Raw genomic sequence first — 15426 nt, 5'->3', positions numbered from 1 at the left:
ATCTTTATGTTAGAATGCATTACTTTTGAAAATAAAGTTTATCCAAGTAGTGATATCGTTTTGCCGGGATAGCAAATCCATCTTTCACACCTGTGTAGAAAGTGTGCGCTGACTCATTAATGCGACTGAAAACATTACACACTTATTTTAGAGGTTAAATACATGACATATAGGACTGTTATTTTTACGCTGTAATGTACCAGATAGATGCTATATTTCAAAAGAAGCATGTTTCACAAGTTGTGTTAAGGGACAAGTTAAACACATTCGTTTTAGTGTAATATCTATCTCTCTAGTTTCAAGATTTGTTCAATAATGTTGACTTCATATTTTCAAAAAATGAGATATCCGTGCAATCCAACTAAATATCGGAGGTAAATACATACAATCGTTAAACTTTAGTTGGGTCGGAGGAAAAGGGAAGTATTTTGGAGTTCCGAATGTTAAGTACTTAATATAACGACGCAGTTTGTGTTCAAGATTTCTCCTGCCAAGAAATGAAAACTTGTCCAGAGTCTGTACCCGTAAAGAATTAACTTCATTAAGTGTGTTATCGTCCTGGATATCATTAACTCAGTTTTCAACTCTTATGAAGTTCTGTGGTTCTTCGTAGCAGTTTAATTTCTGTTAGTCAAATTAATGGGTATATGCTTTAGTTTAAAAATAATTCCAGGTAAAATTCAAGTTTATGTTACAAAATCACAGATACATTTCTGGACAAGCACGAGATGATTAATTTTAGATTTTTCTCTTGGGGATAAACAGGGAATAATGTTACATTTTGAGGAAGATCGGGAATTTAATGCTAAATTACGTTTTCAGGTTGAGAATATGGGAATTGAATGTTACAGTTTTGTGTGAAAATGAAATGATTCACGTACATTCGGCAAATTAATGTAAACGTTTCTAACGAGAAGCGGAGAATGTACATGACTGAGAGTCAACGCTACGTATGAGTCAGTAATGTTATATTTTCTGATGGAATTATAGGTATTAATGTTACATTATGGGTGAGGATGGGAGGAATTAATATTACATTTTCTACGGCGGAATGGAAAATTAGCCGTACATTTATGGATGCGAATGGAGAGGGGCTAATGTTATATTTATGTGAGGATTAACGTAATCCATGTTAAATTTCTTTGTATGAGAGTTAAAGTTATAATCCGTTCCAAAATAGCATAGATAGTTAGATTTCAAGTTTATAATGGGGAAATCAATGTTACATTTTCTGATGAAACTAAAGGAAATCAGTTTACATCTTCTGAGTCTGCATGGAAAATGTAATATTTTCTGGTTGGTAGCAGTTAATGTTGCTGTTTTGAATCCGAATGGAGGCGGGGGGCGTGGGCGGTCGAGTGGGGATTACTGTTACATGTTCTGGACAGCGATGTGTGAATTATAGCGTTTGAGAATGGTGGAACTTAAAATCACATTTTTTGCTTGGGAATGAGGGAATTAATGTTACATTTACTGAATTAAAATGGGAGAATCACAGTATTGTTAGTTACTGTGTTACAATGGGGAATTAGTAGTACATTTATGGACCAGCATTAGGAAATTAATACCACATTTTCTGGGTGGGAATGGAAGGATTTATTTTACAACTATGAGCAAATATTGGGGAATAAATGGGATTAAATATTAAATTTTCTATTGATGTTATACTTCCCGCATGAACATCAAGAAGTTCATATTATATATTCACTACATTTTCTGAATGGGAATAGGGCATTATTGAGATTCATGGATCATAAAGAGAAATTAATGCTACATTTTAGATGAGAAATACAGAGAGAAGTCATGTTACAGTGAAAAAAAAATTAAACAGATCTGAATTACATTGACAGAGCTTTAATTAATTGTAAAACTTTGCAAAATTACTAAGAAAAAGCTTAAACATTTTAGTTGGTTTCCAAAACATTTTCCTAACAGTGAAATGGGGATCCATCTTGGATAACTTTCAATTTAGCTGTGAATTAATTGGAGCTATTTGTGGCAAGTTGTCCAGAACAGCAGAGAAAATCTTTGTTAGGAAAGGATAGGAAGCGATAAGAAAAAGATTGTGAATAGACCAGGAAAATCAGATTGGGAATGTAAACTGGTGCAGAATGGAAAAGAGAGAGAGGAGAGAGAAGATCCTAATAAAGTTTTAAATAGAACAATTTATCCTGTTAAAATTGTTCTTATTTTAAAAATGGACTCTTGCTGGATTTTAAAATGGCTGTAATTGAACATAAAATGTGTAAATTGAGTATTTCCATGGGTTTCCAGCAATTACTATGACAAGATCAAACTCATCACTCCATAGAAAGAGATATTTCTTGCATTATATGAACATCTATGCCCAGTCAACATTAGCAAACAAGATGTTTACCTCATCCTGTTCTGAATAAAAAAGGCCAACAAAATCTGTTATTGATTGACTCAGTGCAAATGACTCCCTAATTATCTGCTACAAAACAGAATGGTTTCTGTCAAGTGAACATAAAAGCGACCATGTTAACTGAAATTACTGGTTTGTTTAAATCACCTTCATCTACAAACATCTTTATCTTTTGTTCTAAAAGAACAAACAAAGAACTGCCAATGCTGGAGATCTGAAACAAAAGAGCTCTGATTAAGAGTCACCTGACTCAAAACATTAACTCTGCTTTCTCCCCACAGATGCAGCCAGACCTGGTGAGTTTCACCACCAATTTCTGTTTTTGTCCTTTGTTCCTCGGTCTGTTTGCAACACCAGTACAGCAAGCAACACCAGTACAGTAAACAACTCCAGGTTCAGCTAAACATGTGCCTCTGATCCTGCTGATTTTTGGGAAGAAACTTGCATTTTGTTTGTGATGAAAATCAATTCTCAGCTTACAACAATTACACCTTCAACATCAATTTGATTGTCTCTGAGCTCTTGGGAGGAGGACACCTGTGCACAGCCAACTGAAAGAACCTCAACTGGACAATGATTTACTGGACTGTTTAACTGAAGTGAACTGATTCTGATATATTTGGTAGGAAGCAATTTGTTCTTCTTTTTCTTTTCTCTTTCCTTTCTTGAATGAATGTGTTTTGAACAATGACCCTGAGTTTTGAATGCTGTAATCAACACTGCTTTAACTAAAAAACAAAATCACTGCATGTAATTTTAAATTGGACTTCACAAACAGGGTTTAGTGAATTTCACCACCACATATTTTTAAGAGATACTTCTATTATGGACAAGAGAGGAGGACAGTAACAATAATCAATTTAGTACCTCACCCCCTATACATTATTGAACAGAGAAAAAGAGATTAAATACTTTTACCACATCATATATTATTTCCATGTGGAAATAGAAGAGATGCACAGGCATAATTCAGTGAGATTATAAAAAGTAATTTTAAGAAACTGCAGAAATTAACACATCTATCAACTTTGTCTTTAAGTTTGTGCAAAAAATTAAAGTCTATTTCTAAACCATTGCAAAAGTGGTGTTAATTGAATTCAAGATTTTGTCTGAACTGTATAAATTCACATCTGGAAATCCTTTGTTAAGGAACATCTAGCTAAACATAAAACTGTTTTGTTCATCTGGTATATCTTAAAATTTGAATGAATTAAATATTGGAATCTCTGAAATTAACTCATCATCAATAAATATTTGTTGACTAGGCATTCAGATTTATTATACTTTCCTGTAACATTAATTTCTTATTGTTTTCACCAATAAAATATAACATTAACTTTTCAATCAAACCCAGAAAATAAGCAAAATCACAAATTTAATGATTTTTCTAATATTTTGAACAGAGAACATTTCATTTGATGGTTTAATATCTGTCAACAATAGATAATCCATAGTTAAATTCTTTCAAGTAGAAATTTGTTTTGCCAGATTTCACATCAGAAATAGGTAGTATTCTAGGACTGCACATCAGAAATCAGAGACCTTACATTCACATGAAATTGAGTCTCACACCTCATTAGTATATTGCAAGTGAGGTGCAGATGTCAATCGAACATCGAGAATCTGTTCATCCATACTACAATGTTCGACTTACTTCAGCTGCCTTGGGCTGGGGAGAAGGTAATGGGGGAAGAGGGGTGGGGTGCATAGAGAGACAGTCAGGAAGGGTTTAAACAAGGGCTGGCACTGTTCTTCAGGACAACAGTGGAGATGGGCTGTCAAGTAAGTATCTTTTTCATATTTGCTTTTTGGTGGAATCCTCCAATGACCCCTTTAGGGCTGCTGGTTAGGCCACGTATTGGCATTACTTAGCTGACTAGGCAAAGCACAAGCTGTGTTCCATGGATCTAATTTTAAAATGGGGATCTAAAACAGGTTTACTGTCCCACCCTCCATCCTGCCTTACTCCACCATTTGCATGGTGCCTGTTTTGTAGTTAGGTCCTGCATGTCAAAACTGAAAGTTTTCCAATATGTTAAGTATAAAATGTGTGCACATGCACCACCCAGCCACATATTGGATGATGAGGTGTGCATTTTTCAACTGAATTAGGCACAGTTCCAACTTTATCATTCTTCCCGATTTTTATAGCAGTTTGTAAATCATGATTTCACAGGAATGTCTGCATAATTTGGTGATGATTGTAATAAATACACAATATGTTCTGTAGTTTTTCTTTCTACCAGAATATCCTCTAACGTGGTGAAAATTCTACCAAATATATGCTTTCCCAATAAAAATTTAATCAAATCAATAATATAAATCAAAGAACTGTGAATGCTGGAGATCTGAAACAAAACAAAGTGCTGGAGAAACTCAGCAAGACTGGCAGCATCTGTGGACAGAAAATCAGAGTTAACATTTCAAATCCAGTGACCCTTTGTCAGAACTTAGTTAGATCTGCTGTGTTTCTCCAGCACTTTCTGGTTTATATTACCAAATCAATATACAGTCAGGGCCTGGTTATTACGATGTCATATTGGGTAGTTATAATTCTTATTCAGTACTGGTTATATGGGACAGCTATAATGCGCAGTGAAGTGATTTCTGCATTGCACCGATATTGCCTTTGTCATGTCATTTAGGTTTAAAGTCACCTGGTGTGCACTTTCACAAGTTGGTTGACATCTCCAGAAGGTAGCATAATGCTGCTTCTTTATTTTCCTGCTGTTATCTCCTAAAGATTACTTTCCGAACTTCAAATCATGGCCTGTGGTGCCATCTGACCAATATCTATATATGACCCTTGACAGTGACTTTTAACAAACTATTCAACCCAAACAGCATCACAGTTGAACAAGATCCTGTCCTCATTTGACTTCACAAACCCACACAGCTGGGATTGCTATCAAGAGCCAATGTCATGGCCAAAAAATTTCCATTTTTAGTTCAAGGTCACTGAGGCCAATTACAGCTCTACACTGGCTGGAATCAGTTAACTCAATCCAAACCAAACCAGTAATTTTCTGGTTTGTCCAGCTCAAATACATGGGTGAATTGCAACATGTTTAAAACATTTTGAAGTTTAAATTAATTTTTTAAAGTTTATGTTTAGTAAGGCAGACAGCCAACTGTTGTATTGGTCCATTTCCAAAATTCAAATTTGATCATCTCTTAGGATGATAAAATCTGGAACATGTTCTGAAAAGGATAAATCAAAATTTGCCAATTTAGGATTTATAAGATTTTCGCTGGGCAAAAAAAATCAAATCAAGCTATAAATCTAATAAAACGACACAACAGGCTAAAGGGACTGAATGGCCTACTCTTGTGCCTATATTCCTATCTAGACATCCATAAATGGATGTTGGAACATATGTATAAGTATAAATGCACCAAGCCATTTCTCGAGTCAATAGGAAATGTAGGTGTTTGCAGTAACACAGATCTGTCATTCAGCATTGTATTCTACAAACATAATATGACATGTAGAATAATAAAGCCCTTAAGATTTTCTAATGTCCTTTCCTCTTGTACCTCTACAGATATTCTTCTAACAATTACTTCAAATAGTTCAATTTCAATCTTTCCTAGCTCTGTTTGGGGAATGAAGAATTTTTTTTGATTTGTTTTTTTAAAATCGAAGCAGTGTTTTTTATCACCAGATTAATATTTGTCATGATTTATTTCTGCTTTAAGTCATGTAAGCAATTGCATTAATGACCCCACAACACACATATGCCCCTTCATTGTACAATTTGTTGCACAAGAATAAAATGCTGCAATGTTTGTTTTCCCCATGATTTGCCATTTTTAAGCCATTAATACAATTAGAGCCAATTTATAAAATGAAAATTTATAACAGAAATGCAGTTATTTATGTAATTGTTTAAACATTAAGTGCAAGTATTATTTTCGCATGTCAGTGAAGTGACATCAATAAAAACATTTCCAACAAGTGAACCAAAAGAGAAACAGTTCTTAAGTATCACTGGACCCAAAATGTTAACTCTGCTTTCTCTCAGCACGTGTTGCCAGACCTTCTGAGTTTATCCAGCAATATCTGATTTTGTTTCTGATTTCCAGCATCCACAGTTCTGTTTTTTTTTCCCCCCAAAAAATAAACACACTGATGTTAGTCCTTTAGTTGCTTCTATTCTGCTGAAGCAGAGAAAATAATCTTCTAAAGTACATGCAATTGCTAGGTCAAAATGCATGAAAACAAGTTCACAAATGTATTGAACATCATTTTCCGAGATAGTTTTCTTTGCAAACAACCAGAGACTGACCTGTTTGCAGCAAAAGTTTTTTTTGGTAAACAGCTGCAGTATTATATCTTTTAAAATGTATTTACAGGATAAATTACACTCATTGATTGCTAATCTGATTTACAAAACAGCCAATGCCACCAGTTTCTTTTGTTTTATCTGAAATTTTACTGCATGTTTTCGCATAGCATCATCACAAGATAATCAGTGCATTTACAGATTAATACTTGTCAATGCAATCTTTTTCTAGGGATGAGTGGCTTCTTCAGAACCAGCTAAAGACAAATTGGGCTAAATGTTCGCATCCTATTCTGATTCATTCCCGTACATCTAAGTGGTTCCAGCCAGCTCCAGTTTTGTACCTGTTGCAGCATTGCATCCTGAACAATATCAAATTAAGATGGAAAATTTTACGTTAATGTTATTGGTTGTAGTGCTTGAATGTAAGGCACAGAAATTACAGTAGTACATTCATGTACGAAGGTTTAGTTCACTGATTTGAAATTTCACTCTTTGTTATTTTAGAGAACACCCTCACGTTTTAAAAAGACAGTTTAGCATCTCTGCTAACCAAAAAAAACTGGTATTTACGGCACACTCGTTAAAACATCACAGATGTGACTCAAAAGCCGAAATTTCTAATAATAGGGAATAACAAATATGACAACAGGATGTTTCATTATCAGCTGGAAGCCATTGAAACCTCAGTGAGGGATGTTGGAGATCTACACCACCCATGCTTGTAAAATGTTAATATGAAATTTAGGTTGCTCCCTTGCCCTGTGAGTGATATTAGACCAATAGTGGAACAGCTCCCGCAAATAAAAGGAGTGATTGAAGATCTAAATTTTACTAAGATCCAAGCTTTAAAAGCTGATTTTTTGAAACTTAATGAAATGGCAGCGTTTAAAGCTAAGTTTTCTAAGACTAAATTTGAAGATAAGGCTGAGGTTGGTTAACATAAACATTTAACGTCCAACCCCTTTTCTACACTAATTGAGATGGATAGTTTTGTAGTTCTTATATTTAACACATCTCCATTATCAGTGCTATGCCACCATAGCAGCTCGAGGTCAAACCCGACCTGTCTGTTTACAGGGGTTTGAGCACCTTGCCGGGAGCAATAACCACTCCCAATTCGCTCATGCGATGATTTGTTGCAAGAAAATCGAATTGCAGAAATAAATCAGTAGCGTCTCAGAATTTGTAGATCACTTCACAACTGTTTAACAAAAATACAATTTAAATCAGTTGAAAGTACTGAAAAACTGAAGTTGGAAATCTGCATTCAGTTCTCATTTTTACCTCAGCTCGAACAGTGATTTATCCCCTGCCCGTTAATTGTCAGAACATAAATCAGTAATAATTCTTGAGAAGAGCTCGACAACGATCATTTGTTTATAGTGCTTTTTGTTAAAATGTGCATCTAATGGTTCAGGAGAATTCCAAGATTTCAGGAGAAAGAGTAGTGTGTCAGGTCGGCAGCGTTTCTGAGCCGGCACCCTTTCTTCCAGGGGTAGGGAATGCTGATTTTTACTCCATTGAGCGGGGGTGGGGTGGTGGTGAGATTGGGGATGCCCCATCGAACACAACATAGTTATGAGTCGGACTAAATGTCGTTGCTTGATTCTCACGTCTGAGGCTGTAGTCAACAGTGTCCCTTCACTCCTTTTTAACGACTTTAGACGTTACCTTTTTTTTAAAAAGTACTCAATTAACAAATGCAAACTAACCCCAGTTATTATTGCATGTCAATAGATTTGTTTGGTATGTGAAATTAAAAAAAAACTACATTGATTTGGATTCTGGGCAGAAAAGCTCGAAGAACGACATCACCTTTCGAAGTTCTAGTCATTTTTCCCTCTCCATGCATCAGGATAGCAAAATATCACTAAGTGTTGTTACACAGCTCCGCAGCGAACTGTCCCTTGTCTTTTCAAGTCCATACAATGTTGAGAGATGATCCTGTAAAAATATTGATATCAAGCTATTTTAGTCCTTGCTTTGATATTGTAATACAGTACCAGAAATAGGCGGGATCGCCGGACTGGATTGAATTTTACAGCTGCGGCTGAGCCACTGACGGGGATTTGTTGTCCCTCTGTCCTCCCTTCAGCGGTTCTAACCCTGAATACTCCACAGAGGATCGGAAGTTTCAGTTTCGCTCAACAGCGGACTCTGATTCCAATCCCGCAGTCAAACATTCCGCACGTTTAGTATAACGTACAAATGAAGTTGTTTCGATTCTGCAATGTTCTCTTTGCTGAGAGTGGTTACATAATACTGTGAGCGATCTCCGTGCACTCTCGTCGAAGTTCCTCATATACGCATCAACGGCAGCGAAAAGGTGCCCAATTTCAATCAACAACCCAAGAACGTGCACTTAATATTGTACACTGTCAAAGCGAAAAGGACTGCGGACTGTGTGAAATGCGCTTTGGGTTGCGGGGAGAAACGGAGTGAAAAATGGAACTCCTTGTCCCTGTCGGGTTAGGTCGACAAGCGGCAGAACGAGACTTACTTGACGACCCAATTTCTACTCTATCACCTACGACGATATACGACTATTTAGATTTCTCAGGTGGTCGTCAGCAGATTCTTTGCATTTTATGTAGAAATTAATTATTTCACAATTCTAGGACTGTCATTGAACAATGATTTAAGTAATCCAGAGATGTAGCAATATCCCAGATCGATCTCTAACCCATAGCGTTGAATGGGATAAATGATTTACACAATAAAATGAAATGTGCTTATTTGTGTTCAATTCAAATTTGCAGAAAATAAAAATAAAGGGATTCGCCCGAGTAACGCTGTTTTTTGAATTTTGGATACAGCAGATGCTGCCGCTGTTATTAACCCCAACATTTAAAATGTTACCAACCGGGCGAGGAGCCCTGAGCATGCGTATCCAGATACAAGACTAGTCGCTGCAGTATAAATGCAGCACGGAATGGCTAGTCTGCTAAATCAAATATTACAAGACTGAAATTCTCCATAACCAACGGAGTATTACATTAATTTTTGGGAAAATAAGATATTTTCACAAACAGAAAAAAAATTTTGTTAAATGTACGTCGTAACTTGCTCCAAGATGGACCAGAGTTCCTACGTATTGAAAAGAGTGCACATTCCACCTTAGAGTGCATGCAGATTTTGATGCAGGGTCGAATGTACGCACACTTCCCTCAATGTTATAAAGATTTTCTTATGCAGTTCAGTGTCAGTGATCTATCTGCATATGTTACATTTGGCCGTAAGTATACATTTTCTTGCAATCATTAATGTCTATAGATTCGTCTATGTAACAAAGCGTCTGTAGAAAGATGCGCATTACGTATACACGAATAGCTTTGCAATCCTGTGTGCATACAACTGCATATACAATGTATGTACATGAAAAGCATGATCATCTGAGGGTGTATGCATTTATCTGTACAGCTGAGATTGTGCAGATCTGCATGAAGTTCAGTGTGTGGATTCTTCCTGTGTACTTGTGTATATGGGATTTTCCTCCATAGTTGAATTTGTACTTGTATAATTCAATGTCCGAATATTTGCCTGCAGTGAATTGTGTGAGAACTGGCTGTGGAGTTCAACTGTGTGCAGATTTGTCTGCAATCTCATGTGTGCATAGAATTGTCTCAAGGGTTTCATTTATTTCTGACAATTTACCAATAGATCACTTGTACAGATTTACTCATAACAGCTTGTAGTTTTGCTTGTAGAGACTACCATACTCATCATTATAGTACAAGTCTTTTTTGTGCATATACCCACAATCGATAATAGAAAGAACTAATACTATATAACACCTTTCATTACTCCAGGATTTACAACCAATAATGAACTTTTGAAATTAGCCACTCTTCAACTGTAGAGAAATATAGTACTCAATTTTCAAAGCAATGTCCCAAACACAACAATTAATAAAATGATTAGCTAATCTGTTTAGTGACATTGACTACGGATTACATAATATTGTAATCATCTTCTAATAGTGCCCTGGGATCATTTATGTCCATCTGAAAGAACCAACAGCCATAGATTAATACCTCAGAGATGACAGCTCCAACAGCACAGCACTCTTTCAGCGCTATATTGGTATCAGCCCAGGTTGTGTGTTCAAATCTTTGGATTTCAGCTGGACCTATCATCTTATGATTCAGATGCAAGATTGCTAAAATTAGCAATTTGCAACCATGGAATTCCCTAACCTGTCTCTATTTTGGTTTTGCAATATTGTGACAAATACATATTATATCGAATATATCTTCATATATGTCCACATATCTGCTTGTTATGAGTATTTGATTGTGCATTATGTCTTATTATGTAAACTGTGATCACTTTCATTTAGGTAATCTAATAGATGTTAATATTGTTTATCAAAACAACATCCAGTTACATGTATTATAGATAAAGGGGAGTCTGTAGACACACTGTACTTGAATTTTCAGAAGGCATTTGACAAGATGCCATATGAAAAGGTGATTACACTAAGCAGAAACATATAATGTAGTGGATAACACAGTAGCATGGATAGATTGGAAGGCTGGTAGAAAACAGAGTATGTGTAAGTAGGTCTTGTTCTGATTAGCAGGATATGTTAAATGGATTACCACAGTTCAGGGGTTTTAGTTTTTTCCAAATTATATCAATTACTTAGATGAGGAGAGTGAAGGCATAGTACTTTTGTGGATAAAGAGAAATGATTTCACAGAAGGTAGTTTAGGCAGGGTCATGAATGTTTTTAAGGTGAATGTAGATAGATTTTTGTTATGCAAGAGAAGTTAGGGTAGATGTGAATGTAAAATTTGAAACAGAGATCAGCCTTGATTTTGTTAAACGGTGGAGCATGCTCAAGGGATTGCATCACCTAGTTCTGCTCCAAGTTTTGTATGTTTGTATTTGCTATACAATTTACATGTTGAATTCTATAGTGTACATTTGCTGAACATTTTATCTGAAATTCCATCTTTTGAATAACGCAAGTGGGATTCCACATGTGCACAAAGGATTCATCCATTGTCTGGTGTTACAAAAATTAAATGTTTTTACACCTTATAGAGAAGTGAATACTTGCAATTTACCTGTGGATCACTTGTACAGATTTACTCATTTGCTACAATGAATACCACTCAAAATGATTTTACAAAAAGAACTCCCAAGCAGATGCAAGTAGCATATCTGCTCACTTCCAGCTATATAACACTGTATGGTACTCTTTAAACTGAACATTCTGCTGAATATGGACTACATACAGTATTGATGTCACGGTAATATTGCATACTCTGGGCACATGTTTCCAGATCAGAAGAATCCAGGTTTCTTTCCCTATTTAAGATGCATTTCATCTGCTGTAAATTATGTAGGCAGAATGATGAACACATGCCAGATACAACAATACATAACATCCTATGTTTGCACTTTCAACTTTTTTTACAAAGCAAATTCCCATTTACATCAGTTATCCAAGCTACCTTTGCAATTTTGTCACATTATAATTACATTCTTACCACTGGAGTCACATCAGCACCTTCACAGGCAAGAAGTGTAATTGCAGCACTGTTTTTGTAGTACAGGCTGAGCAACAACTAAGGCACTATTGCACTCCTGAATATAACCACATTGTGATTTGTTTACATAGGCAATTTCCATTATAAATTTGTACATTCATATAATGAAAAAAACATAGATGTGCACACGTATATACTGATTTCAATAGATAATAAATATTGCAAATCACAAGGGTCATACATTCTATTGGAAATTACATGTAAACATTTCTTCTGGAGATTCTCACATCGAAACATGTTTGTCTGTATGTTTCCCTGTGATGCCAGCAGGTTGCATTCTAATAGATATTTCATTATTTTATGTTAAGGCCTCCTATTGCTCTACCATGGGTCCTGTAGTATTGTTTCCAAAAAATCACTCAATGCCTTTTGGAAAACTTTCCCACCAATTTTTCCTGGTAATTGAATTTCTGGGTGTCCAAGGTAAGGCTTTAAAATACATATTTCTCACTGAAATATTAAAAGAAAGGATCAACTGAGTTATATTTTCTCTCTTTTAATGCATTCCTTAAAGTTTTCACTTCAGGCCAAAGTCTCTTCGAAAGATGAGTTTGAACTTGATATTTTTGCTCAGAACTATATTTCTGTTAGCTGAATGCAGATTTTAGCGAATGTCTTGGAATGCACCATATGACCAACATGGCTATTTAGACAAAGTACTAAAGTATTTTTACGTAACTTCGACATTGTATCAAATTAAAGAAAATCCAGAAGGCAAACTTGAAAAAAATCTATTCAAGTGTTTATTTGTTTAGCTTGCAAGGCTGTGGTTTTGGATACAAGTAATGCTGAACTAGAGTGATTGATGTATGTGTGTATGTGAGAATGTAATGATAGCAAGTGTTTGGTTTGAACTTTTCCGTTAATGACAAGAGCAGCTTGATGTTTGTTACGTTGGTTTGAATGGCCTGACCATGAAAGAGATGCAAACAAAATTAATATGAAGTGGGATGCTAATATAGGCCTGAGTGGTAGGATACAGGGTAGCAGAAGATGTAATTCAAAGTGATCTAAAGATGGATGACTTCAGTTGTACCAAAAGAAAGGCATTACGGGGGCAGATGCAGAATTGGAGCGACAAACAGGATTTAAACATTTCTAGGAGACAAGAAGTTAAAGCTTTCCATCTTGCACTCATCTGGGCTAGGAACAAAACTTGATCTTCTTTTGGCAACGTTTTCACGTTTTGCACTACCAAGCAATTATTCATATATTTGAGAAAAGGATATAAGTGGGACGGGATGGTGAATTGATAGTGTAATAACATGGTTTGTTTTGGAATGCGCTATTGCGGAGCTTGACAAAAATAAGCAAGACTGAGTGTGTTAAATTAAAACATTTTAAAAAGGAAAGTTAAAGTAGAAAGAAGTTCTGGTTATGGTTTGTAAATAAGATATTAATAATGTGGAGTCGACACGGAGAAAGCAATCTGCAGTGTTTCTGAAAGATACCGCACTGTCATGGTAATAGTTATTGTGTTCCGACATATTTGTACAGGTGACTGTTGAAATTTGTAGTCACATAATCCCGGAACCCGCGGCTCACGCGCAGGCCCACAAACGGCGCAAGCGCTGGCTGACGCTACCTCACTCTATTGGTTAGCAGCGCCAGATGAGCCCATTTCCGCTTCCGTTTCCCAGGTGAGTGGGGAAGGCAGAAAGAAGCTGCTCTGGGCTACAAAATGGCGGCGAGTAAACTCTGATGTCTCTTAGACCAAAAGGAGCAGCCCCTCCCCCATATTTCTCAAATCCTAGCTTCCATGTAGAAGTTTAAAACTAAGCACACATTTGTCTCACCTCCTTGGGAGATCTAACCGAATTAACCGCTCTCTAAATTTACACCTTTCCTCCCCTCCCCACTTCAAAACAAGTAAAAGTCAAGTTCAAGTTTGACAGCAGATTTAAATAAATTAACATAAAACCTGAATATATTTTAGTTGTCGCTTTTGTGCGAAGGGAGCAATTGAAACAATTTGAAAAGTAGGATACTGAAAAGGATAAGGATGCTCGGAGATATTAGGAATTTACTTAATTATGCAATTAGTTATTTTTTAAAAAAATTGAAGTTATTCAATTTTTCATAAGCAATATATAAGCATTCATTTCTTGAGCGCTAGTTTTGAGTGAAGACAGTGGAAAAGGAACACCAAGTTTAAAACTGACAGATTCTACTTGGAAGGAAAAATGATCTTATTGAATTAAATCCAATTTCAAACAAATCTGTAACTTACGGTTACGTAACATCTGAAGGAGGCACTCAGCAGCAACACTTTTCTTTTCCCACTTTTCCAGGCAACAGTAAAAGTAGATTTTTTTTGGAGCCAGACATAAATGAGTTTTTTAAAAACTTTTTTTTCTGATGGATCCTCGCTCTCCTTCCCGCCGCCATTTTCAACAGTTATGATTTTTTTAATAGTTTAAGTACATCGCTAGTAGATTCTACAAAAAAAAGCATGATGTTGAACTTTTGTATTTTTGTTCTTAATAGAAGAAAATGTGACACTTTTTAAAAGGACGAATCTTTATTCGATCCCTTTATCCCCGCTAGAACTCGAAAGCACTTTAAGCCAATAAATGAATTCCTGCCGGTGCAGTTAATAATTACGCTAACCACAACATAACGAAAAACGTATTAAAACAACACCAGAGTGTTATCCATTTTAATTTTCAAACAAGCACACGTGTATATGTGCATGAAATTACGTTGGAATAAAGAAAGAAAAGTTACACGGAAAGGAGCTAAACAAATCATGATTTAATATTGTTACTTAATAATTAAACTTAAAATCACATTGTATCTAGCGGTGACGGAAGCGAGGATGAAGCATTGCGAAGTGGCGAGAAATCGGCAGCTATCGGTGTACTCTTTTGCTTCTATTTGTGACACCAAGCTAAACATAAACAACGTGCTGATCAACTTGTGCAACACCAAGAACTGCGTGGACTTCTTTAAATTAAATCTTGATTTATCTTTATAGATTTCTGCAAATGGTAAGGCGATATCATCTGCGGATAGTTTGAAAGATAAAGCGCTATATCTAGTTTTTAAAAACTGATTTATTCTTTATTTTTCTGTAAAGTAGCGCTAGATGTCATAATGGTTTTATTTCCCACAGATTACACCAAATCTTAGTAATTTTTCATGTTTGCGCCAATTGTGAAAATATACACGGGGATCAGTTGGATAAGTCTTA

The 15426-nt window shown here is 35.8% G+C and overlaps 1 long non-coding RNA gene across 5 annotated transcripts in view; it reads right to left on the bottom strand.

Moving 5' to 3' along the window:
- LOC109930429 overlaps window positions 1–14846 on the bottom strand; it is a 46516-nt gene extending 31670 nt beyond the window's left edge. The window contains exon 1 of one of the 5 annotated variants that reach the window (XR_007264063.1): window positions 14464–14846. This is a non-coding gene — a long non-coding RNA (uncharacterized LOC109930429). The remainder of the gene's footprint in view (window positions 1–14463) is intronic. The other 4 variants (XR_007264064.1, XR_007264060.1, XR_007264061.1 and 1 more) reach the window with 4 other exon arrangements.
- Window positions 14847–15426: the final 580 nt, after the last annotated feature.

This window comes from Rhincodon typus, chromosome 18 (genome assembly GCF_021869965.1).
Source record: "Rhincodon typus isolate 14 chromosome 18, sRhiTyp1.1, whole genome shotgun sequence".
Lineage (NCBI taxonomy): Eukaryota > Metazoa > Chordata > Chondrichthyes > Orectolobiformes > Rhincodontidae > Rhincodon > Rhincodon typus.
Note: the sequence above shows the minus strand (reverse complement) of the source record. Positions and strands in the feature narration are given on the sequence as shown.